Source organism: Mesoplodon mirus, assembly GCF_964341445.2.
Source record: "Mesoplodon mirus genome assembly, chromosome: 6".
Taxonomy (NCBI): Eukaryota; Metazoa; Chordata; class Mammalia; order Artiodactyla; family Ziphiidae; genus Mesoplodon; species Mesoplodon mirus.
The window spans coordinates 88,475,291-88,502,511 of record NC_138982.1 but is presented as its reverse complement, the minus strand read 5'-3'; the positions used below and the strand labels follow the sequence as shown (position 1 = coordinate 88,502,511).

General features: G+C 35.8%; 1 long non-coding RNA gene across 1 annotated transcript; it reads left to right on the top strand.

The window, feature by feature from the left end:
- The first annotated feature begins 881 nt into the window (after positions 1 to 881).
- Positions 882 to 26,952, top strand: LOC309806488. Its single transcript, XR_014294398.1, has 3 exons — positions 882 to 949; positions 13,772 to 13,856; positions 26,577 to 26,952. It is a non-coding gene; the product is annotated as an uncharacterized lncRNA (long non-coding RNA).
- Positions 26,953 to 27,221: the final 269 nt, after the last annotated feature.

Here is a 27,221-nt window from a genome sequence, read left to right as displayed (position 1 = left end):
CGTGTCCAGAGCCTGTGCTCTGCAACAGGAGAGGCCACAAAAGTGAGAGGCCCGCGTACTGAAAAAAAAAAAAAAAAAAAAAGTATGGTGTGAACCGGTAGAGAATGAACACTGCTTTTCCAGGATTCCAGCAGGAGGAAGACCTTCTGGGGAAGCTGGTATGAATTCATGTGCATAAAACACCAATAAGCAGGTGGCTGGGTTGGAACTGAAGGGAGAAAAATAGAAACCAAAAGCACCAAGCAAGGAGTGCTTTCCCTCTACTTAAAATTGTTTATAGAGAGAGGAGTTTATGGGAAGGTGAAAATGATCTGTTTGTTTGCTTTTTCATTTTAATACATAAATAGTATTTACTTTGAAACTGCTTAATGATTTTACAGGAAAGTTATTTTTTAATTTTCCCACTCCAGCTGTTTGAGGAGATGGATTTTAAGGATTAGATCCCGAGTGGAATGATTTTTAGACACTTAGCATACCTCTGTGGAAAGCAGTCTTTTCACCTGATCTCATTGTGGGTAAACTATTTTGATATGCATGACATACATAAAAAACTGGGAAAGGTTAGTAACACTACCCAAAGAAGAGCTAATTAAATTTTCTTGCAAGTCAGCAGGTAAGTTTTGAGGCCTTGTGTATGAATCACGTGACAGCTACAGGACAGCAGGCAGATATGTTTAAGTAAAGTTTTATGCATAGACCTAGGATTCTGAACAGGGTTGGCACACAGGAAGTTAAAAATCAAGACAATGTTTTAACGGATTTTCAGATTTTCGGAGCAAGTGGTTACTGAGTAACAGATTTGGCTGTAATGCTGCATTTCAGTTCCAGAGTTCAGTTAGAAAATGAAATACTGCAAATGTTAGTGAAGATTTTATCATCAAATTTCATGGGCTTTGCATCCATCCTATTATCCAGCTCCTCATGCTACCCCTCTGGGTACAAGGATCAGGTAAATTTCTACTTTTTCTCTCAAATGCATTTGGGTGGAAATCAATGGCAAATAAATACCAGGCTGTAGCACAGGCTCAGGACGCGCAGGCTCAGCGGCCATGGCTCACGGGCCCAGCCGCTCCGCAGCATGTGGGATCTTCCTGGACCAGGACACGAACCCATGTCCCCTGCATCGACAGGTGGACCCTCAACCACTGTGCCACCAGGGAAGTGCAGGCTGTAGTCTTTTTACTTTCATAAGGTTAGGTGAAGAGGACATTATGTTTGGGTCTGCATATTAATCATGTAGCTATCCAAGTTGTTGACAACTAGCAAACAGTTTAAGTTGAGCATATTTGAAACAGTGACTTAGTAAACAGAGAATGAAAGAAATGTAATAAGCACTGCTTCTGAAGTGAACCCAAGTAGCTCAAACAGGGGAGCCAGAAACCTGCTGGAAGCAAATGAACTCTTTGCAAGTTAGTTAGTTTTGCAGTATTCCTTGCAGCCCATTTGCCTTTTAAGTTTGACTTGTTTTGAGGCTCTTCTTGGTCATTAAGAAGTTTTCATTTTTGTGTTGTCATATCTGTTGGGGTTTTTGTGGGTTTGCTTATCATTACAAGCTGAGGTACACCTGAAACACATCAAAGATTTAATAAGTATTCAAGTCCTGCTTTTCTCTAGTCATTTAAAAATCATTTGATTAAAGATATTTAACTCAAATCCATCTAAAATCAGTTTGGTTCACAGTAAAGGCAATAATTAATGTTCTATAGGAACAGCAGAGAAAAATATCATGATAACTTCTAGTTAAAGATTTTTTCATGGGGCAAGTATCATTTGAATTTAGCTAGATGGTTCAATCAAAAGCTAAATGTGGGGTGATATATGCTGAGAAAGAAAAAGAGTGTGATAGGTACAGGAAACCATTATGTTCAGGTTTCTTCTCCTTAACTTACTTCTGCATCTAAAATGCAAAATGGAGAAAACTGTCACCAAGTAACTCAGAATCTAGTAAGGGACACACGCATGTGAACAAGTAATAATGAAGGAGTGTGGTAAGCACAGTTATAGAAATTGTTATGGAAATAGTAATCGTTAGCTTGTTACTCTTTTGTGTTGCTCTTTTGACTTCCCTTAGTACTTTTCCCTTTTTCCTTGAGGGCAGGGACTATATCACCCATGATAACTAAAATGTCTATGGTTATTTATAACCAGCATTACATCTATATGTTCTCCTTTCATATTCACAATATTCTGTGAGTCAGGTACCACTAAGCCCATTTTTCAGATGAAAATGCTGAGGCATAGGAAGGTAAAGAATTGCTACAAAACCACACTCATGAAAGTAGCCCAGGTAGGACATCATCACAGTCTTTTGTTGACAAATGAAATACTATGTATGCAACAAACATGTGATATTTATTTAGATATTCTACAATACTGTGTACATAGTTTCAGACCAAGAAATTTTTGAAAATTATTTGAAAAAAGATTTGTTTATAATTTGAACATGAAAATCAAGAGAAGTGAATGAAAAGCAGAGCTCATAACATGAGGTAAGTAAAGTATATGAAGATTTTTTTAACATCTTTATTGGAGTATAATTGCTTTACAATGGTGTGTTAGTTTCTGCTTTATAACAAAGTGAAACAGCTGTACATACACATATATCCCCACCTCTCCTCCCTCTTGCGTCTCCTTACCACCTTCTGTATCCCACCCCTCTAGGTGGTCACAAACACTGAGCTGATCTCCCTGTGCTATGCAGCTGCTTCCCACTAGCTATTTATTTTACATTTGGTAGCATATATTAAGTCCATGCCAATCTCTCACTTCATACCAGCTTACCCTTCCCCCTCCCCGTATCCTCAAGTCCATTCTCTACGTCTGCGTCTTTATTCCTATCCTTTCCCTAGGCTCTTCAGAACCTTTTTTTTTTTTTTTTTTTTAGATTCCATATATATGTGTTAGCATACGGTATTTGTTTTTCTCTTTCTGACTTACTTCACTCTGTATGACAGTCTCTAGGTCCATCCACCTCACTACAAATAACTCAATTTCATCTCTTTTTATGGCTGAGTAATATTCCATTGTATATATGGGCCACATCTTCTTTATCCATTCATTTGTCAATGGATGCTTAGGTTGTTTCCATTTCCTGGCTATTGTAAATAGAGCTGGGATGAACACTGTGGTACATGACTCTTTTTGAATTATGGTTTTCCCAGGGTATATGCCCAGTCGTTTGCTGGGTTGTATGGTAGTTCTATTTTTAGTTTCTTAAGCAACCTCCATGGTGTTCTCCATAGTGGCTGTATCAATTTACATTCCCACCAACAGTGCAAGAGGGTTCCCTTTTCTCCACACCCTCTCGAGAATTTACTGTTTGTAGATTTTTTGATGATGGCCATTCTGACTGGTGTGTGGTGATACCTCATTGTAGCTTTGATTTGCATTCCTCTAATGATTAGTGATGTTGAGCATACTTTCATGTGTTTGTTGGCAATCTGTATAACTTCTTTGGAGAAATGTCTCTTTAGGTCTTCTGCCCAATTTTGGATTGGTTTTTTTTTTTTTTTTTTTTGATATTGAGCTGCATGAGCTACTTGTAAATTTTGGAGATTAATCCTTTGTCAGTTGCTTCATTTGCAAATATTTTCTCCCATTCAGAGGGTTGTCTTTTCATCTTGTTTCTAGTTTCCTTTGCTATGCAAAAGCTTTTAAGTTTCAATAGGTCTCACATGTTTATTTTTATTTCCATTTCTCTAGGAGGTGGGTCAAAAAGGATCTTGCTGTGATTTATGTCATGGAGTGTTCTGCCTATGTTTTCCTCTAAGAGTTTATAGTGTATGGCCTTACATTTAGGTCTTTAATCCATTTTGAGTTTATTTTTGTGTATGGTGCTAGGGAGTGTTCTCATTTCATTCTTTTACATGTAGCTGTCCAGTTTTCCCAGCACCACTTATTGAAGAGGCTGTCTTTTCCCCATTGTATATTATTGCCTCCTTTATCAAAGATAAGGTGACCATATGTGCCTGGGTTTATCTCTGGGCATTCTATCCTGTTCCATTGATCTATATTTCTGTTTTTTGTGCCAGTACCATACTGTCTTGATTATTGTAGCTTTGTAGTATAGTCTGAAGTCCAGGAGCCTGATTCCTCCAGATCCAGTTTTCTTTCTCAGGTATACTTAGGCTATTCAGGGTCTTTTTTATTTCCATACAAATTGTGAAATTTTTGGTTCTACTTCTGTGAAAAATGCCATTGGTAGCTTGATAGGGATTGCATTGAATCTGTAGGTTGCTTTGGGTAATATAGTCATTTTCACAATGTTGATTCTTCCAATCCAGCAGCATGGTATATCTCTCCATCTGTTGGTATCATCTTTAATTTCTTTCATCAGTGTCTTATACTTTTCTGCATACAGGTCTTTTGTCTCCTTAGGTAGGTTTATTCCTAGGTATTTTATTCTTTTTGTTGCCATGGTAAATGGGAGTGTTTGCTGAATTTCTCTTTCAGATTTTTTGTCATTAGTGTATAGGAATGCAAGAGATTTATGTGCATTAATTTTGTATCCTGCTACCTTACCAAATTCATTTATTAGCTCTAGTAGTTTTCTGATAGCATCTTTAGGATTCTCTATATATAGTATCATGTCATCTGCAAACAGTGACAGTTTTACTTCTTTTCTGATTTGGATTCCTTTTATATCTTTTAAGTCTCTGACTGCTGTGGCTAAAACTTCCAAAACTCTGTTGAATAATAGTGGTGAGAGTGGGCAACCTTGTCTTGTTCCTGATCTTACTGGAAATGGTTTCAGTTTTTCACCATTGAGAATGATGTTGGCTGTGGGTTTGTCATACATGGCCTATATTATGTTGAGGTAAGTTCCCTGTATGCCTACTTTCTGGAGGGTTTTTATCATAAATGGGTGTTGAATTTTGTCAAAAGCTTTTTCTGCATCTATTGAGATGTTCATATGGTTTTCCTCCTTCAATTTCTTACTATGGTGTATCACGTTGATTGATTTGCATATATTGAAAAATCATTGTATTCCTGGGATAAACCCCGCTTGATCATGGTATATGATCCTTTTAATGTGCTGTTGGATTCTGTTTGCTAGTATTTTGTTAAGGATTTTTGCATCTATGTTCATCAGTGATATTAGCCTGTAGTTTTCTTTTTTTGTGACAGCTTTGTCTGGTTTTGTTATCAGGGTGATGGTGGCCTCATAGAATGAGTTTGGGAGTGTTCCTCCCTCTGCTATATTTTGGAAGATTTTGAGAAGGATCAGTGTTAGCTCTTCTCTAAATTTGTGATAGAATTTGCCTGTGAAGCCATCTGGTCCTGGGCTTTTGTTTGTTGGAAGATTTTAATCACAGTTTCAATTTCAGTGCTTTGATTGGTCTGTTTAAATTTTCTATTTTTTCCTGGATCAGTCTCAGAAGGTGGTGCTTTTATAAGAATTTGTCCATTTCTTCCAGGTTGTCCATTTTATTGGCATATAGTTGCTTGTAGTAACATGCCATCTCTCATGATCCTTTGTATTTCTGAAGTGTCAGTTGGTACCTCTTCTGTTTCGTTTCTAATTCTATTGATTTGTGTCTTCTCCCTTTTGTTCTTGATGAGTCTGATTAATGGTTTAACCATTTTGTTTATCTTCTCAAAGAAGCACCTTTTAGTTTTATTGATCTTTGCTATCGTTTCCTTCATTTCTTTTTCATTTATTTCTGATCTGATATTTATGATTTACTTCCTGCTACTAATATTGGGTTTTTTTGTTCTTCTTTCTCTAATTGCTTTAGGTCTAAGGTTAGGTTGTTTATTTGAAGTGTTTCTTGTTTCTTGAGGTAAAATTGTATTGCTATAGCCTTCCCTCTTAGAACTGCTTTTGCTGCATCCCATAGGTTTTGGGTCGTTGTGCTTTCATTGTTATTTGTTTTTAGGTATTTTTTGATTCCCTCTTTGATTTCTTCAGTGATCTCTTGGTTATTTATTAGTGTAATTTTTAGCCTCCATGTGTTTGTTGTATTTTTTTACAGTTTTTTTTCCTGTAATTAATATCTAGTCTCATAGCATTGTGGTCAGAAAAGATACTTGATACTATTTCAATTTTCTCAAATTTACCAAAGCTTGATTAGTGACCCAAGATATGATCTATCCTGGAGAATGTTCCATGAGCACTTGACAAGAAAGTGTAATCTGCCATTTTGGATGGAATGTCCTATAAATATCAATTAAGTTCATCTTGTGTAATGTACCATTTAAAGCTTGTGTTCCCTTATTTATTTTCATTTTCAATGATCTATCCATTGGTGAAAGTGGGGTGTTAAAGTCCCATGCTATGATTGTGTTACTGTCCATTTCCCATTTTATGGCTGTTAGCGTTTGCCTTATATATTGTTGTGCTCCTATGTTGGTGCATAAATATTTACAATTGTTATATCTTCTTCTTGGATTGACCCCTTGATCATTATGCAGTGTCCTTCTTTGTCTCTTGAAACAGCCTTTATTTTAAATTCCATTTTGTCTGATATGAGAATTGCTACTCCAGCTTTCTTTTGATTTCCATTTGCATGGAATATCTTTTTCCATCCCCTCACTTTCAGTCTGTATGTGTCCCTGGGTCTGAAATGGGTCTCTTGTAGACAGCATATGCAGGTCTGTTTTTTGTTTGTTTGTCTATTTTTTCTGTACACGGGCCTCTCACAGCTGTGGCCTCTCCAGGTGCGGAGCACAGGCTCCAGATGCACAGGCTCAGCAGCCATGGCTCACGGGCCTAGCCGCTCTGTGGCATGTGGGATCTTCCCAGACTGGGGCACTAACCCATGTCCCCTGCATTGGGAGGCAGAATCTCAACCACCGCACCACCAGGGAAGCCTTGCTTAATCACTTTTAAGTGATTATATCTAAGTGGATATTTAGGTGGTTATACTTTTTAAAATTCCTGAGAGTAGCAGGATGAAAATAAATATTGTCTCTCTTCAATTTGAATATATATCAGTATATTATTTTACAAAATGAAATGTGACAAATAATCTTACAGTATCAATTTGCATGTCAACAAAGCAGTGTTAAATCAAAAAAGCATTACAGTTTAAAGGTACCAAAATGTCAGTACAGTGTACAAAAAGAAGTATAGTTCCAAAGAACATGTCTCTGGTTTGTGTTTTTTAGGTACTGCTGGTTTTTCTTATAATTGGCTGCGTATAGTTGGTGCATTCATTACTGTTCCATGTATGTTATTTATCATCATCTGTATTGTTCAGAGAAAGAAAAAGTAAGTTGTATTACTACCTGTTTTGATAGAAAAGATAGATTAAATAGGTATAGTTTCAAATTTGAAAAGAAAAAAAAACAGAAAAATTCCAAGGGCTCTGGAAGAATTCATAATGGAAAGAATCATCATGGAAAACTCCTTGGTATATCCCTGGTAATTTTTGCAGTCAAGGATTTATTCTTATTAAAATGATATGCTACTTGGGATTGTTATAGAGGTAGGCTATTAGTAATCATTCATGCTTATGGTAAATTGAGTTTAAGATTCTTTCTTGAGGACAGATTTGGATAGGAGAGAACATATGGACTTCAGACAACTGGTGGGAGGATGAACTCTGGGTGGTAAAAAAGGTTGAGATTGGGGCTTCCCTGGTGGCGCAGTGGTTGAGAGTCCGCCTGCCGATTCAGGGGACACGGGTTTGTGTCCCGGTCCGGGAAGATCCCACATGCCGTGGAGTGGTTGGGCCCATGAGCCATGGCCACTGAGCCTGCACATCTGGAGCCTGTGCTCCGCAATGGGAGAGGCAACAACAGTGAGAGACCCACAAACTGCAAAAAAAAAAAAAAAAGGCTGAGATTGGAAACTTGAGATAAATGTACCTGACAAAGCCACAGTAAGATGACAGTGGTCTTACTTTACAAGACTAATATAATAAAATATTGATTCAGTTATTCAAAAAATACTTCCTGAATCCCTATACATTGTTATGCATTGTTCTCAGTGTGGGAGACAGAGTCACAACTAAAACCAACAAGTTCTTTCCCTTCAGAAGCTTATGTCCCAGTGGGGAGAGGCAGTCAAGGAAAGATACAAGGAAATGAGAAAATACTGGGTAGTGATAAGTACTATCTGGAAAATAAAGCAGAATGATATAATTGAAAGAGACGATGGGGCCAATTTATTTTGAGTCGTCTCTTTGAGGAGGTGACTTTTAAAATGAGAAATGGGTAAAAAAACTTTGTGAGTAAAGTTCTTGGCAAAGAGTATTCCAGACAAAAAGGAAGAGTTGGTATAGGTCCCAAGATGGGAATGAGTTTGATGTGTCCAAAGAAAAATGAGAAAGTCAGCGTAACTAGAACAATAATTTTGAGATTGAAGCGAGGGCCAGAACAGGTAAGGCCCATAGGCCTGGAAAGGCATTTGGGCTTTTAAGGGTCTGCAATATCAATCCATTGAAGTAATTAAAGCAAGGGAGTAGAAGGATCCAGATTTGTGAATCTGTAGTTTACAGAGCAGATTAGGACCAGAGGTATCAACTTGGAAATATAAAGGGGATATTCTCCAAGGAGACAAATCATATCAAAATATTATTAAAGGCCATTGATCAAAAATATTATTGAAAAGATATTTTGAGCAGAAGCAAGAAGAACTACAATCCTGCAGACTGTGGAACAAAAACCACATTCACAGAAAGATAGGCAAGATGAAAAGGCAGAGGGCTATGTACCAGATGAAGGAACAAGATAAACCCCTAGAAAAAAAACTCAATGAAGTGGAGATAGGCAACTTTCCAGAAAAAGAATTCAGAATAATGATAGTGAAGATGATCCAGGATCTCAGAAAAAGAATAGAGGCAAATATGGAGAAGATGCAAGAAATGTTTAGCAAACACCTAGAAGAATTAAAGAACAAACAGAGATGAAAAATACAATAAATGAAATGAAAACTACACTAGAAGGAACCAATAACAGAATAACTGAGGCAGAAAAATGGATAAGTGAACTGGAAAACAGAATGGTGGAATTCACTGCTGCAGAAGAGAATAAAGAAAAAAAGAATGAAAAGAAATGAAGACAGTCTAAGAGACTACTGGGACAACATTAAATGCAACAACATTCACATTATAGGGGGCCCAGAAAGAGAAGAGAGAGAGAAATGACCCTAGAAAATATTTGAAGAAATTATAGTTGAAAACTTCCCTAACATGGGAAAGGAAATAGCCACCCAAGTCGAGGAAGCACAGAGAGTCCCATACAGAATAAACCCAAGGAGAAACATGCCAAGACACATAGTAATCAAACTGGCAAAAATTAAAGAAAAAGAAAAATTATTGAAAGCAACAAGGGAAAAATGACAAATAACATACAAAGGAACTCATAAGGTTAACAGCTGATTTCTCAGCAGAAACTCTACAAACCAAAAGGGAGTGGCGTGATATACTTAAAGTGATGAAAGGGAAGAACCTACAACCAAGATTACTCTACCCGGCAAGGATCTCATTCAGATTCTATGGATAAATCAAAAGCTTTACAGACAAGCAAAAGCTAAGAGAATTCAGCACCACCAAATCAGCTCTACAACAAATGTTAAAGGAACTTCTCTAAGTGAGAAACACAGGAGAAGAAAAGGACCTACAAAAACAAACCCCAAACAATTAAGAAAATGATCATAGGAACATATATATCAATAATTACTTTAAACGTGAATGGATTAAATGCTCCAACCAAAAGACACAGGCTTGCTGAATGGATACAAAAACAAATCAATCTATATGCTCTCTACAAAAGACCCACATCAGACCTAGGGACACTTTCAGACTGCAAGTGAGGGGATGGAAAAAGATATTCCATGCAAATGGAAATCAAAAGAAAGCTGGAGTAGCAATACTCATATCAGATAAAATAGACTTTAAAATAAAGAATGTTAGGGGCTTTCCTAGTGGCGCAGTGGTTGAGTCCACCTGCCAATGCAGGGGACACGGGTTTGTGCCCCAGTCCAGGAAGATCCAACATGCCGCGGAGCAGCTGGGCCCATGAGCCATGGCCGCTGAGCCTGTGCATCCGGAGCCTGTGCTCCACAACGGGAGAGGCCACAAGAGTGAGAGGCCCACGTACCACAGAAAATAAATAAATAAATAAATAAATTAATTAATTAATTAATAAAGAATGTTACAAGAGACAAGGAAGGACACTACATAATGATCAAGGGATCGATCCAAGAAGAAGATATAGCAATTATAAATATATATGCACCCCACATAGGAGCACCTCCATCCATAAGGCAACTGCTAATAACTCTAAAAGAGGAAATCGACAATAACACAATAATAGTGGGGAACTTTAACACCTCACTTACACCATGGACAGATCATCCAAAATGAAAATTAATAAGGAAACACAAGCTTTAAATGACACAATAGACCAGATAGATTTAATTGATATTTATGGGACATTCCACCCAGAAACAGCAGATTACACTTTCTTCTCAAGTGCACATGGACTGTTCTCCAGGAGAGATCACAACTTGGGTCACATATCAAGCCTCAGTAAACTTAAGAAAATTGAAATCGTATCAAGCATCTTTTCTGACCACAACGCTATGAGATTAGAAATGAATTACTGGGAAAAAATGTAAAAAACACAAACACATGGAGGCTAAACAATACATTACTAAATAACCAAGAGATCACTGAAGAAATCAAAGAGGGAATCAGAAAATACCTAGAGACAAATGACAATGAAAACACAACAATCCAAAACCTATGGGACGCAGCAAAAGCTGTTCTAAGATGGAAGTTTATAGCTACACAAGCCTACCTCAAGAAATAAGAAAAATCTCAAATAAACAATCTAAACTTACACCTAAAAGAACTAGAGAAAGAAGAACAAACAAAACCCAAAGTTAGCAGAAGGAAAGAAATCATAAAGATCAGAGTAGAAACAAATGAAATAGAAACAAAGAAAACAATAGCAAGGATCAATAAAACTAAAAGCTGGTTCTTTGAGAAGATAAACAAAATGAATAAACCATTAGCCAGACTCATCAAGAAAAAGAGGGAGAGGACTGAAATCAATAAAGTTAGAAATGAAAAAGGAGATGTTACAACAGACACCGCAGAAATACAAAACATCCTAAGACACTACTACAAGCAACTCTATGCCAATAAAATGGACAACCTGGAAGAAATGGACAAATTCTTAGAAAGGTATAACCTTCCAAGACTGAACCATGAAAAAATAGAAAATATGAACAGACCAATCACAAGTAATGAAATTGAAACTGTGATTAAAAATCTTCCAACAAACAAAAGTCCAGGACCATTTGGTTTCACAGGTGAATTCTATCAAACATTTAGAGAAGAGCTAACACCCATCCTTCTGAAACTCTTCCAAAACTTTGTGGAGGAAGGAACACTCCCAAACTCATTGTATGAGTCCACCATCACCCTCATACCAAAACCAGACAAAGATAGTACAAAAAAAGAAAATTATAGACCAATATCACTGATTAATATAGATGCAAAAATACTCAGCAAAATACTAGCAAACGGAATCCAACAACACATTAAAAGGATCATACACCATGATCAAGTGGGATTTATCCCAGGGATGCAAGGATTCTTCAATATACATAAATCAATCAATGTGATACACCATATTAACAAATTGAAGAAGAAAAACCATATGATCATCTCAATAGATGCAGAGAAAGCTTTTGACAAAATTCAGCACCCATTTATGATAAAAACTCTCCAGAAAGTGGACATAGAGGGAAATTACCTCAACATAATAAAGACCATATATGACAAACCCACAGCAAACATCATTCTCAATGGTGAGAAACTGAAAGCATTTTTCTGAAGATCGGGAACAAGAAAAGGCAGTCCATTCTCACCACTCTTATTCAACATAGTTTTGGAAGCTCTAGCCACAGCAATCAGAGAAGAAAAAGAAATAAAAGCAATACAAATTAGAAAAGAAGGAGACAAAATACCTATATGCAGAAAACTATAAGACACTGATGAAAGAAATTAAAAATTATACCAACAGATGGAGAGATATACCATATTCTTGGATTGGAAGAATCAGTATTGTGAAAATGACTATACTACCCAAAGCAATCTACAGATTCAATGCAATCCCTATCAAATTACCAATGGCATTTTTTTTACGGAACTAGAACAAAAAATCTTAAAATTTGTTTGGAGACACAGAAGACCCCGAATAGCCAAAGCAGTGTTGAGGGAAAAAAAAGGAGCTGGAGGAATCAGTCTCCCTGACTTCAGACTGTACTAGAAAGCTACAATAATCAAGACAATATAGTACTGGCACAAAAACAGAAACATAGATCAATGGAACAAGATAGAAAGCCCAGAGATAAACCCACGCACCTATGGTCAACTAATCTATGCCAAATGAGGCAAAGATATACAATGGAGAAAAGACAGTCTCTTCAATAAGTGGTGCTGGGAAAACTGGACAGCTACATGTAAAAGAATGAAATGAGAACACTCCCTAACACTATACACAAAAATAAATTCAAAATGGATTAGAGACCTAAATGTAAGACCGGACACTATAAAACTCTTAGAGGAAAACATAGGAAGAACATTCTTTGACATAAATCACAGCAAGATCTTTTTTGACACCCCTCCTAGAGTAATGGAAATAAAACCAAAAATATACAAATGGGACCTAATTAAACTTAAAAGCTTTTGCACAGCAAAGGAAATCATAAACAAGACGAAAAGACAACCATCAGAACGGGAGAAAATATTTGCAAATGAGTCAATGGACAAAGGATTAAGCTCCAGAATATACAAACAGCTCATGCAGCTCAATTTTAAAGAAACAAACAACCCAATCCAAAAATGGGCAGAAGACCTAAATAGACGTTTCTCTAAAGAAGACATACAGATGGCCAAGAAGCACATGAAAAGCTGCTCAACATCCCTAATTATTAGAGAAATGCAAATCAAAACTACAATGAGGTATCACCTCATACCAGTTAGAATGGGCATCATCAGAAAATCTACAAACAACAAATGCTGGAGAGGGTGTGGAGAAAAGGGAACCCTCTTGCACTGTTGGTGGGAATGTGAATTGATACAGCCACCTTGGAGAGCAGTATGGAGATTCCTTAAAAAACTAAAAATTGAATTACCATATGATCCAGCCATCCCACTACTAGGCATATACCCAGAGAAAACCATAATTCAAAAAGATACATGCACCCCAATCTTCATTGCAGCAGCATTTACAATAACTATGTCATGGGAGCAACCTACAAGCCCAGCGACAGATGAATCATTAAAGAAGATGTGGTACATATATACAGTGGAATATTACTCAGCCATAAAAAGGAACGAAATTGGGTCATTTGTAGAGACGTGGATGGATCTAGAGACTATCATACAGAGTGAAGTAAGTCAGAAAGAGAAGAACAAATATCATATGTTAGCGTATATATGTGGAACCTAGAAAAGTGGTACAGATGAACTGGTTTGCAGGGCAGAAATTGAGACACAGATGTAGAGAACAAACGAATGGACACCAAGGGGGGAAAGTGGTGGGGAGGTGGAGGTGGTGGTGTGATGATTTGGGAGATTGGGATTGACATGTATAGACTGATGTGTATAAAACTGATGACTAATAAGGACCTGCTGTGTAAAAAAATGAATAAAATTAAATTTAAAAAAAGAAAAACTATTTTGATCTGTCAAGAGAGTTTTAATCTCCCAATTTTTTATTGATAGCATGCTCTTACAATATACTGCCATTAGGGGGAGTGTTTGGGTTGTATTCATCTTATGTATAATCTCAGTCTTTATATCTCTAGGTCTGAGAATGTGCTTGAAAGCACACCCCAGCTGAGACAGCCTGGCATGGACACCCTAATTAACCACACACCTTAATGAACACAGGTAATTGGCAGATGTGTGATTTTTTTCTGTCATTGTGTATACTTCAAATTTAAGACTTACCCTTCCATATTAAATCATCCGTTTGGTAGCAGCAATTATTATTTTAAAAATAAGTGGAAAAATTTGTTTATATACCCAATTTCATGAATTAGTAATTTCAAATGAGGTTATATTAATATTACTGTCTTGGAATGTTTCTATTCATTCACTGTCTATTCACCCCTCCCACTGTCACCAATTGAATGGCTACTCTGATTTGGGGTGTGCTTTTTCTGATTATTAATAAGTATGAGCCTGTTTTATATATTTGTTATGCACTCCCCTTCTGTGAAGTTCTTGTCTACATCTTTGTGTGACTTCGGGTAGGTGGACTGTATTTGTAGAAATTGTAGAATATCATAGATTCTGTAAATACTAGATATTGATTACTTCTCCCTATTTGGCATCACCCCACTAAATTTCTCAGTTATATCATTAAAAGAACAGGGGTCTTTAATGCTTTAATATTGTTAAATCCATCACTTTTTTACCTACTTTTGAGTTTGGGGTCTTATTTAAGAAGTCCTCATCCACCTAAATTCACAAAAATATTATCATATTTATTAGCTTTATATTTTTCTATTTTCTATTTAGGTCTCTAAACCTTTATACATAATGTAGACTTGATAATATAGTGTTAATTTTCATCATATAATGATCCAGATTTCTTAACATGAGCTACTACACGATCTATCCTTTCCTTACTGATGAGCTCTGTTTCCAGCTCTCTCAGGTGGAACTTTTGTTCCATTGTTTAATATTTTTTTCATGGATGCATAGTTTTTATTACTATGGTCTTGTGTTAGGTGTTAAAATGTGGTAGGGACAGGTTTCCCTTTTTTCTTTTCTAACTTGATATTTCAGTTCAGGGATACACAAACATACACATGTATCATGAAATACGTTTATTAAGTTCTTAAAAAAATACAGCTGGAATTTTGCTTAGTCCTACATTGAATTTATAGATTAATTTAATTTTGGAAGTTTGGTATCTTTACAGTGTAATTTACTCCACCTATAAATATGTTATCCATTTATCCAAGTCTTTCTGAATGTCCTTTAGGAAAGTTTAAAAATTTTCTCTCTGTAGGTTTTGTGGAACTTTTGCTAAGTTAATTCTTTGGTACTTTTTAATTGTGTGCTATAATTAATGGTACCTTATTTTTTAAATGAAGTCTTCTAACTTGTTATTAGTGGTTTAGGAACTGTTATGGATTTTGTGACTTAACCTGTAGCTGGAAACCTTGCTAAACTCTTTATTAACTCAAAGTTTTTCTATTGATCTAATGATTTTCCACATAGATAACCATCTCCCTTGCACATAATGACATTTTTGCTTTAAAACATTTCTAAATTTAAAAACTATGTCTAAAATTTCTCTAAGTATGATATTTGCTGCAATGTTTGGTCTTTAAGCATATTATCAAGTTTAGGAGATGTTTCATTATTTCCAATTTCTGTGGTTTTAACATATATAGGTTGTTGAACTTAAGAAGTAATGTTTTTGTACCTGTTGAGATAGTGACATGAACTTTCCAAAGTGGTTCACTAACATGATAAGTTACATTGATAGATTTGCAAATGCTAAACCATTCTGGGAATTTTAGCTGCTTTATAAGTAAAACAAGACTATACTTTGACTTTTTTTGAATCATCTTTCCTTGCTTTGAAATAAAAGTTTCAAATTAAGGTTTTGAAATTAACACTCAAAGAAAGAATTTAGTCATACAGTATTTCTCTTTTTAGAAACATATATAAGATAGAGATTTCTATTCCTTAATAGCCATCCGGATCTATGGATTTTTTGGCAGGGGAATTCTTTGATTTCAGTTATTTCCTTTCAAAATTATTGGATTATTCCATTTTAAATTTCTTATAATTTGTATAATATTATTTCTCTTTTTAACATTTTATTTTATTGTGGTAAGAACATTTAATATGACATTACCTTCTTAATAAAAATCTTAAGCCTACAACATAATATTGTTGACTATTGCTACAATGTTGTAGAGCAGATCTCTAGAACTAATTCATGTTGCTTAATTTATGCCCACTGACTAGTAACTCTCTACTTCTCTCTCTCCCTAGCCCCTGGCAACCACCATTTCACTCTCTGATTCTATGAATTTGACTATTTTAGATACCTCGCATAAGTGGAACTGTGCAGGATCTGTCTTTTGGGACTGGTTTATTTCCCTTAGCATAATGCCCATGAGGTTCATCTATGTTGTCACATATTTCAGAATTTCTTTCTTTTTTAAGGCTGAATAGTATTCCACCACATACACCATATTGTCATTATCCATTCATCTGCAGATGAATATTTAGGTTGTTTCTACCACATTTGCATTATCCATTCATCTGCAGATGAATATTTAGGTTGTTTCTACACCTTGGCTAATGTGCATAGTGCTGCAATAAATACAGGAGTGCCAATATCTCTTTGAGATCCTGATTTCCATTCTGTTGGATAAATAGCCAGAAGTGAGACTAGATCATATGTGGTTCTATTAAAAAATTCTTAAGAAACCTCTGTACTGTTTTCCATAGTAGCTGCACCATTGTGCATTCCCACCAATAACAAGCAAAGGTTGTCACTTCACCACGTCCTCACCAACGCTTGTTGTCTTTTGTTTTTTAATAATAGCCATCCTGACAGATGTCAGGTGATATCTCACTGTGGATTGATTCATATTTCCCTGACAATTAGTGACATTGACTATTTCTTCATATACCTCTTGGGTGTTTGTATCTTTGGAGAAATATCTGTTCAAATTCTCAGCCTATTTGTTCATTGGGTTATTAGGGTTTTTTATTGTTGTTTTTGTGTGTATTTTTTTTTTGCTATGAGTTATAGGAGGTCTTTATATGTATATATTTTGGAGATTAACCTCATCAGATATATGTTCTGCAAATTTTTTTCCCCAGGGTCATGTTATCTTTTATTACTAGCACTTATTAATTTAAAAACACATCTGGAAACATGCTCTAAATAAAATGAAAACTACTTTTAGAAACTCATTAGGCCAGATGATGTGACTATAATTGGAAGAAATTAGGTGCAGAGGCTCAGGACAGTTTCCTGTGCAAGCACTTTGGGGCTGAAGAAAGACCTCCAAGATTCACATGGAGGACAAACCCTGACAGTGATCAAATGCCGTTGCCTATCCTGGAGCTACTTGTCTGTGTATCTGAGTAATTGTTTTCTGTTCCATATCTGGAACATACATGAATAAGTTATGGTTTTAAATGTCATTAATGATACTGAGAAACCAACATTTGCATGCTTGTGATGGTTTTATGACTCTTAACGACTCCTGGAAATATTTCTCATATTCTTTAGGTTACCCGCTCATGCTGTCATTGTTTCCTTTGTTGTGCAGAAGCTTTTTAGCTTGATATAGTTCCATCTGTCTATTTTTGCTTTTGTAGACTGTGTTTTTGGTGTCACATCCATGAAATCATGCCAAGACGAATGTCATGAAGTTTTTCCTCTATGTTTTCTTCTAGGAGTTTAACAGTTTCAAGTCTTACATTTAAGTCTTTAATTCATTTTGAGTTAATTTTTCTGTGTGGTGTAAAATAAGGGTCTAATTTCAGTCTTTTGCATGTGGATATCCAGTTTTCACAACATCATTTGTTCAAGAAACAATCCTTTCCCCATCATGTGTTCTTGGACCCTCTCTTGTCAAGCACCCTTGTCAAAGATCAGTCAACTGTATACATTTAGATTTATTTCTAAGTTCTCTCTTCTATTCCATTGATCCATATGTCTGTCATTACCCCAGTTCCATACTGTTTTGATTAATGTAACTTTGTACTATATTCTGAAATCAGGAAGTGTCATACCTCCAGCTTCATTCTTCTTTCTCAAGATTGATTTAGCTATTGATGGTTTTTTGTGTTCGATATGAATCGTAGATTTGTTTTTTTCTATTTATGTAAAAAAATGCTATGGGAATATTGATAGGCATTGCATAAAAAAACCTAATTCTACTCCTTAGAGACCTAGCAAAAGAAGAAAAAACTGAGCGCAAAGTTAGCAGAAGGAAGGAAGTTACAAAGATTAAATGAAATAGAAAATAAAAAAATAATAGAAAAAAATTGACAAAACTAAAAGTTGGTTTTTGAAAAGATAAAAAAAAATGACAAACCATTAGCTAGACTAAGAAGGAAAGAAAGAAGACTCAAATAAATAAAATCAGAAATGAAACAAGAGACATTATGATTGATGCACAGAAATAAAAAGGATCATAAGAGACTACTGTGATATATTATATATCAAAAAACTAGATAACCTAGAAGAAATCTATAAATTCTTAGAAACATACAACTTATCAAAACTAAGTTATGAAGAAATAGAAAGCCTGAACAGACTGATAACTAGTATGCAGATTGAATCAGTAACCAAAAACCTTCCAATAAAGAAAAGTCCAGGACTAGATGGCTTCATTACTGAATTCTAGCAAACATTTAAACAGGATTTAATGCCAATGCTTCGCAAACTCTTTCAAGAAATTGAAAGGGAGGGAACAGTTCCAAACTCATTTTATTAGGCTAGATTTACCTTGATACCAAAGTCAGACAAAGACAACACAAGAACAGAGAAACTACTGGACAATAGCTGTAACAAATATGTATGCAAAAGTCCTCAACAAAATGCCAGGAAACTGAATTCAATGGCACATTAAAAGGCTCATATAGGCTTGGACTTGGCCAAGATGGTAGAGGAGGAAGAACCTGAGCTCACCTCCTCCCATGGGCACACCAAAATTACAACCATTTTAAGAGCAAATATCAATGAGGACAACCCAAAGACTAGCAGAAAATATCTTCTACAACTAAAGATATAAAGATGAAACCACAACAAGATGGATGGGGGAATGGAGACTCAGTATAGTCAAGACCCACACTGCCAGGTGGGAGACCTGCAAACAGGAGGATAATCACAATTGCAGAGCTTCAGGAGTGAGGGGTCCAAGTTCCATATTGAACAACCCAGCCTGGAGGTCCTGCACCAGGAAGATGAGCACCTAGAAAATCTGGATTTGAAGGCCAGTGGGGTGTGCTTTCAGGAGAGCCAGAGGGCTCTAGGAAGTAGAGACTTCACTGTTAAAGCGTGCACACAAAAATCTCACACGACAGAGACCCAGGGCAGAAGCAGTAATTTAAAAGGGCCTGAGTCAGACCAACTTGCTGATCTTGGAGAGCTTCATGAAGAGGCAGGAGGCAACTTTGTCTCACCCTGGGGATATAGATACTGGTGGAATCTGGCCCCAGCTGCACCAAGACATGGCCCTGCCCACCAGCAGGCCAGCACCAGTCCTGGGACTTGGTCTCACCCAACAGTGAGCAGGCACCAGCTCTGGGACTCCTAGGTCACCACAGTCAACCATACCAGAACCCAGCCCTGCCCACAAGTAGGCAAGGAGCAGCCCACAAACTCTGGGGTGCAGCAGTGGACAGACACCATCCACAGCACTCCATGGGCTCCAGTCTGGCACACCAGTGGGCCAGTACCAGCCTCAGGAGCCCCTGAGCCCAACAGCCAGCTGCAACAGGATTGATACCCAACAATCAGTGAGCTGGCACCAGGCCTGGGACTTAGCTCCACCCACCAGTGGCCAGCAACTTCTGTACTAGGCAGGGCCTGACAACCAACCATGCTAAGGACTAGCCATGCTCATCAGAGACCCACAGTAGTCAGTCCCACAACAACAGAAGGGCCTATGCAGTCCACATAGGGGAACCCCTAGAGCATATACCTCTGCTGAACAGAGAGGACTGTGCTTCAGGGCTCCATAGGACATCTTCTTCATAAGGCCACTCCTCCAAGATCTGAAAATGTAACCACCTACCTAACATTAGGTTTACCTAATACATAGAAATAAAAGCAGAGTATCAGGCAAAATGAAATAACTCAAGAATAGTTTCAAAATAAAGGAAGAGGTTACAACCTTAGAAGAAGAGGTAGAAAGTGGAGATAAACAATCTACCTAATAAAGAGTTCAAGGTAATAGTCATAAAGATGATCAGTGAACTTGGAAGAAGAATGGATGAACACAGTGAGAAGTTTGACAAAGAATTAGAAAAAATAAAGAAGAACTAAACAAAGCTGAAGAATACAATAAATGAAATTTTAAAAAATACACTAGAAGGAATCAACAGTAGATTAGATGATACAAAGAATAGGTCAGAGAACTCGAAGACAGAGTGTGGAAATCACTCAAGCTGAACAGCAAAAAAGAAAAAAGAATTTAAAAAATGAGGACAGTTTAAGAGACCTCTGGGACAACATCAAGTGCACGAACATTGTCATTATAAGGGGCCCTGAAGGAGAAGAGAGAAAAAGAGACAGAGAACATATATGAAGATATATTAGCTGAAAACTTCCCTAAGTTGAGAAAGGAAACAAACATCCAGGTCCAAGAAGAACAGAGAGTCCCAAATAGGATCAACCCAAAGAGGAACACACCAAGACACATTGTAATTAAAATGGCAAAAATTAAAGATAAAGAGAGAATTTTAAAAGCAGCAAGGGAAAAGTAGCAAGTTATGTGCAAGGGAACTCCCATAAGACTGTCATCTGACTTTTCAGCAGAAACTCAGCAGGCCAGAAGGGAGTGGCATGATATATTTAAAGTGATGAAAGCAAAAAAAACCTACAAGCAAGAATACTCTATTCAGCAAGACCTTCATTCAGATTCAATGGAGAGATCAAAAGTTTTATAGACAAGCAAAAGCTAAAAGAGTTCACTACCAAACCAGCTTAATAAGAAATGTATAAAGAATTTCTCTAAGCAGAAAAGAAAAGAACAAAAACTAGAGGTATGAAAATTATGAAAGGAAAAATCTCATTGGTAAAGGCAAGTATACAATAAAGGTAGTAAGTCAACTAATAAACTTAGTAGAAAGGTTAAAAGACAAAGGTACTAAAATCAACTATATTCACAATAAGTAGTGAAGGGATACACAAAAGAAAAAGATGAATAATATAATGTCAAAACAGTAAACTTAGAGGGAGGAGTAAAAATGTAAGGCTGTTAAAAAGAGTTTGAACTTAAGAGATCAGCAACTTAAAATAATCATGTATATATAAATAATTTATATATAGATTACTATATATAAACCTCATGGTAACCACAAACCAAAAATTATGATATATACACACACAAAATGGAGAAAGAAATCCAAAAATAAAACTAAAAATAGTCACCATATCACAAGAGAAAAAAGCAAAAGAAGGAACAAAAAAGGACTATAAAACAACCTGAAAACAATTAACAAAATAAGTACATACCTATCAATAATTACGTTAAATGTAAATAGACTAAATGTGCAAATCAAAAGATATAAAGTGACAGAATGACTAAAAAACAAGACCCATATATATGCTCTTTATAAGAGATTCACTTCAGATCCAAAGATACACTACCCTGAAAGTAAGGGGATGGAAAAAAGTATTTTTCACAGAACTAGGACAAATAATTCTAAAACTTCTATGGAAACACAAAAGACCCCAAACAGCCAAATCCATCTTGAGAAAGTAGAACAAAGCTGGAGGTATCACTCTCCCTTATTTCAAACAGTAGTATGAAGCTATAGTCATGAATGCAATATGGTACTAGCACAGAAACAGGTACATAGGTTAATGGAACAGAATCAGAGCCCAGAAATGAGCCCACACTTATATGATCAGTTAATCTGTGATATAGGAGGCAAGAATATACAATAGGGAAAAGACAGACTCTTCAATAATTATGTTGGGGAAAGCTGGACAGCTATGTTCAAAAGAATCAAACTGGACTACTTTCTCACACCATATACAAAAATAAACTCAAAATGGATTAAAGATGTAAATGTAAAACTTGAAACCATAAAACTGCTAGAAGACAACATTGGCAGTAAGCTCTTTGTCATCAGTCTTAGCAATATATTTTTGGCTCTGTCTCTTCAGGCAAGAGAAACAAACAAACAAATAAATGAACAAATGGAACTACATCAAACTAATATTGGATATTGTAAATATTGCTGCAATGAACACAGGGGGAACTAACAAAATAGAAAGGCCATCTACTGTTTGGGAGAAGATATTTTCAAACAATATATCTGATAAGGTGTTAATATCCAAAACATACAAAGAACTCATATAGCTCACCATCAATAAACAAACAAGCCAATTAAAAAATGGGCATAGGACCAGAATAGACATTTTTTCCAAAGAAGACATACAGATGGCCAACAGGCACATGACATCAGGATCAACATCACTAATCATCAGGGAAATGCAACTAAAGACCACAATAAAATATCACCTCACACTTGTTAGAATGACTGTTATCAAAAAGACAACAAATAACAAGTGTTGGCAAGGATGTAGAGAAAAGAGAACCCTTGTGGAAATGTAAATTGGTGCAGCCACTATGGAAAATAGTATGTAAGTTCCTCAAAAAATGGAAAATAGAACTACCATACGATCCATAAATTTTACTCCTGGTTATTTATCCAAAGAAAATGAAAACACTAATTTGAAAAGATATATGCACCCCTGTGTTCATTGCAGCATTATTTACAATAGCCAAGATATGGAAGCAACCTAAGGTCCCACTGATAGATGAATGGATAAAGCAGATTTTGTATATATATACAATGGAATACTACTCAACCATAAAACAGAATGAAATCTTGCCATTTGTGACAACATAGATGAACTTAGATGGTATTATGCTAAATGAAATGTCAGACAGAGAAATATAAATGCCATATGATTTCACTTATATGTGGAATCTAAAAAACATAACAAAGGAACAAACATAACAAAATAGAAAAAGTCATAGATACAGAGAACAGATGGTTGCCAGAGGGGATAGAATGGGTGGATGAGAGAAATAGATGAGGGAAATTAGGAGGTACAAATTTCCAGTTGCATAATAAATGAGTCACAGGTATGAAAGGTATAGTGTAGAGAATATAGCTAATAACTATGTAATATCTTTTTATGGTCTAGGAGGTAACTAGACTTATTGTGGTGATCATTTTGTAATGTATAGAAATATTGAATCACTATGCTGTGCACTGGGAACAAACATAGTGTTGTAGGTCTATTTTACTTCAAAAACAAGCAAACAAACAAACAAGTTCATAGTAAAAGAGATCAGATTTGTGGTTACCACAGGCAGTGAATGGGGAGGAGGGGGAATTGGATGAAGCTGGTCAAGAGGTACAAATTTCCAGTTATAAGATAAATAAGTACTAGGGATGTCATGCACACCATGATAAATATAATTAACACTGCTCTATGTTATATATGGAAGTTGTTAAGAGAGTAAATCCTAAGAGTTCTCATCATGAGGAGAAAAAGTTTTCCTTTTTATTTTCTTGTATCTATGTGAGATGATGGATCTTCACTAAATTTATTGTAGTAATTATTTCATGATGTATGTAAGTGAAATCATTATTCTGTACACCATAAACTTATACATGCTGTATTCTATTATATCTCAAGAAAACAGGAATAAATAAATAAATATATAAATAAACAAAACAAAAATAAATAAGTAAAATGCTCATACACCATCTACTATACAACACAGGGAACTATATTCAGTAACTTGTAATAACCTATAATGAAAAAGAATCTGAAAAAGAATATATATATTTATGTATATATAAATGAATCACTTTGCTGTATACCTGAAACTAACACAACATTGTAAATTAACTATACTTCAATTTTTTTAAAAAAAATTATTGGCGTATAGATGATTTACAATGTTGTGTTAGTTTCTGCTGTACTGCAAAGTGAATCAGTTATACCTATACATATATCCACTCTTTTTTAGATTATTTTACCATATAGATCATTACAGAGTATTGAGTAGAGTTCCCTGTGCTATACAGTAGGCCCTAATTAGTTCAATTTTTAAAAAATGTTTAAAAAAGAATTGTAGAGTGAAAACTATAAAATATTCATGAAAGAAATTAGAGAAGACACAACAAATGGAATGACATTCCATGTTCATGAATTGGAAGATTGTATGTTGTTAAAATGTCAATTAAAATGGTCAAAATTCTTATGATCAATCTGTCACTTTCAGAATTTTTTAATTGATATGTTGTTTATAATACTGTCTTATTAATTTTTCTATTTGTTATACCAGTATTATTTCTAACCTTCATTCTATATTGTTTCTTTTTATTTTCTATTTTTCTTAGTAAATTTTGCCATAAGTTTGTTCAATCAATCTCTAGGAAAAAAATCCTTTTATATTTATTCAATTTTGTTCCTTTTTATTGATTTTTGCCTGTAGTTTTATTGTATCTGCCCTTCTTATTTTGTTGAGTTCAGTGTTTGCTTCTTTTGCTCAACATTGGTATCTGATATATATATTTCAGGTGATAAATTAGCTCTGAGTGCTCCTTTAAATTTGTCCAAGAATTTTAAACATCATTTTTTCCTTTCTTGCAAAGTGTTAAATTATATAAGCACATTTCTTCTTTTCCAAAGAATTTTTAAACAATGTTTATGCTCCATGATGGCAGGGATTTTTTTCCCCCTCTTTTGTTCACTCTTCTGCATCCCAAGTCTCTATCTTTTGTGTTTTTAACTTATTTACATATGTCATAAATACTAATATAATAGAACATTTTTTCCATTTTATTTTTGACTTTCACTTTCATACTTGCAACATTTTTCTCTTTTCTCCTATGCTGTCTTTCACTAGGTTAAATATTCTTTTGCTAGTTTGAATCATATTTTATGCTATTCTTCTGGTGTTTTGCCTTAACTTACCAAGAACTTATATTTTTATTTCTTAAACATACACATCTTGGCAAAATTCTCACCTACCTGTCATAATCTTATTATCTAACCTCTTACCCCCTTCCATGCACATTTGAATTATTGAATTATGAACATACAATTTTGGGGATCTTGACTTTTCTAGGCAGTTATAAATTTTGATGAGTTTATTTACCCTTTCTGCATATCTTTCTATGTAGCATCCTCCTGGATTAATTTTTCTTTCTTTCTAGAATACTTCTTTTTAAAATATTTTCAAGGAGAGTCTTGATGTAATAAATTTTCTGAGATTTATATGCTTAACAAAATCTTTTTTTATCCTGTCATTTTATAATACTTTGCTAATAAAATTTAGGACAGAGTCTTTAAGTAGATTTTTTTAAATGTCAAAATATCATCTGCAAAATATCATCTATATACTTGGGGGGGAAAAACAATAGAGAAAATTTTAAAGTAAAGTGATAGAAAAAGATAAAACTGGCAAAAACAAAAAAATAATCTAACAGCATGGTGTACATGTGTTTAGGAAAAGCCATGTATAAGAATGTTTATAACACCACTATTAAAAATAACCCCAAAACAGAAACAAACAAATGTCTAGTAACAGCAGAATAGATAAATAAATGTGGCATTTAAAGAATGGGATAGTATACAGCAGTGAGAATGAATGAACCACAACTACATGCAATAACATGGATGAATTTTTCAAATCTGTTGAGTGAAAGAACCCAGGTACAAATGAGGACATACTCTATGATGCCGTTTATACAAAGTTTACGAACAGGCAAGTCTAGTCTATGATGTTGAAAGTAAGAGTGGTGGGAGGGTGGCAGTGACAGGAGGGGTAGGCAAAGAGAGTAGGACAGTTTCTGGTGAGCTGGGAATAGTCAGTTTTTTATCTGCTTCTGGCTATGCAAGTATGTTTACTCTATGACGATTCATATTGGGTAGTTATGATGTATGCACTTTCCTCTATGAATAACACATTTAATCAAAAAATTAAAAGTGTTTTTTAAATATACCTGTGTAGCAATATTTATAAAAGACAAAGTAGAATTCAAAGTTATTTTTCTTCAATATTTTGAAAGTTAACTCATTGCCTTCTTGCATCCAAGCACTGCCTTGTGACATTTAAAATCACTCTGGGGACTTCCCTGGTTGCAAGTGGTTGAGAATCCGCCTGACAATGCAGGGGACACGGGTTCGATCCCTGGTCTGGGAAGATCCCACATGCAGCGGAGCAACTAAGCCCGTGCACCACAACTACTGAGCCTGTGCTCTAGAGCCCGCGTGCTGCAACTACTGAGCCCACGCACCACAACTACTGAAGCCCGCACGCCTAGAGCCCGTGCTCCACAAGAGAAGCCACTGCAATGAGAAGCCCACGCGCCACAACGAAGAGTAGCTCCCGCTCACGGCAACTAGAGAAAGCCTGCGTGCAGCAATGAAGACACAATGCAGCTAAAAATAAAAATAAAAATAATTAATTCATTAAATAAAACACAACTGTTTAAAAAAATAATAAAAATAAAGTCACTTTGATTCTCTTTCTTGGTGTCTCTACTTGTCATTTTTGAAGCTTTAAGACTTTTCTTTCGATTTCCTTAATTTGATCTTAATTTCTCTATGTCTATAAGTTGGCTTTCTTTTATGTATCCTGTTTTCCACTCCATGAATATTTTAGTCCTTTCAATATGTTTGTGTTTTTCTGAAAATCGGTCATTATTTTAGTTACCGCCCTGGAATTTACAGCCCCATGGATCCTTAGGTAAAAAAGTTCTGTCTCAGCACCTTGTCATAGGGGTGGTGTTAGGAAAACAGAAAAGGCTTTAGGAATTGAACACTTCATTGATCTGTTTGTCTTTCTTTGTTTGTTTAAGAACCAAGAACTCCGGAACTTGTTAAAATGAGAAGAAGCCTCATCATCAATACAAGTGAAAGAAAACTCACACAGAGAAAAAAACCCAGTCCCATCATGAAAGGAGAGATCATTACAGCATTGATAACTTCAATATATAATTTGGTTCTGGATAAAAATAAATATACAGGGGCTTCCCTGGTGGCGCAGTGGTTGAGAGTCTGTCTGCCGATGCAGGGGACACGGGTTCGTGCCCCGGTCTGGGAGGATCCCACATGCCGCGGAGCGGCTGGGCCCGTGAGCCATGGCCGCTGGGCCTGCGCGTCTGGAGCCTGTGCTCCGCAGCGGGAGAGGCCGCAGCAGTGAGAGGCCCGCGTACCACAAAAATAAATAAATAAATAAATAAATATACATTTGTTTTGTAAAGTGTCTATTGTTTAAATTCAGCTTCAAAATATTTGGATTTTCCGAGGTGGTAATTGTGGAAACTGTGTAACATTTCTCAAAAATCATTTCGCCCTTGCCAGCTGCACAGTGTAGACTGCCATTCCTCCAAGCGCCAACGCAGTGAAACAATTCATGTTTCCCACCTCTCCCTGTTTCCTTTCTCTGTCTGTACAATGAAAATGGAAACGGTGTATATTTTTTCAAACATTTTCTGTTTCCC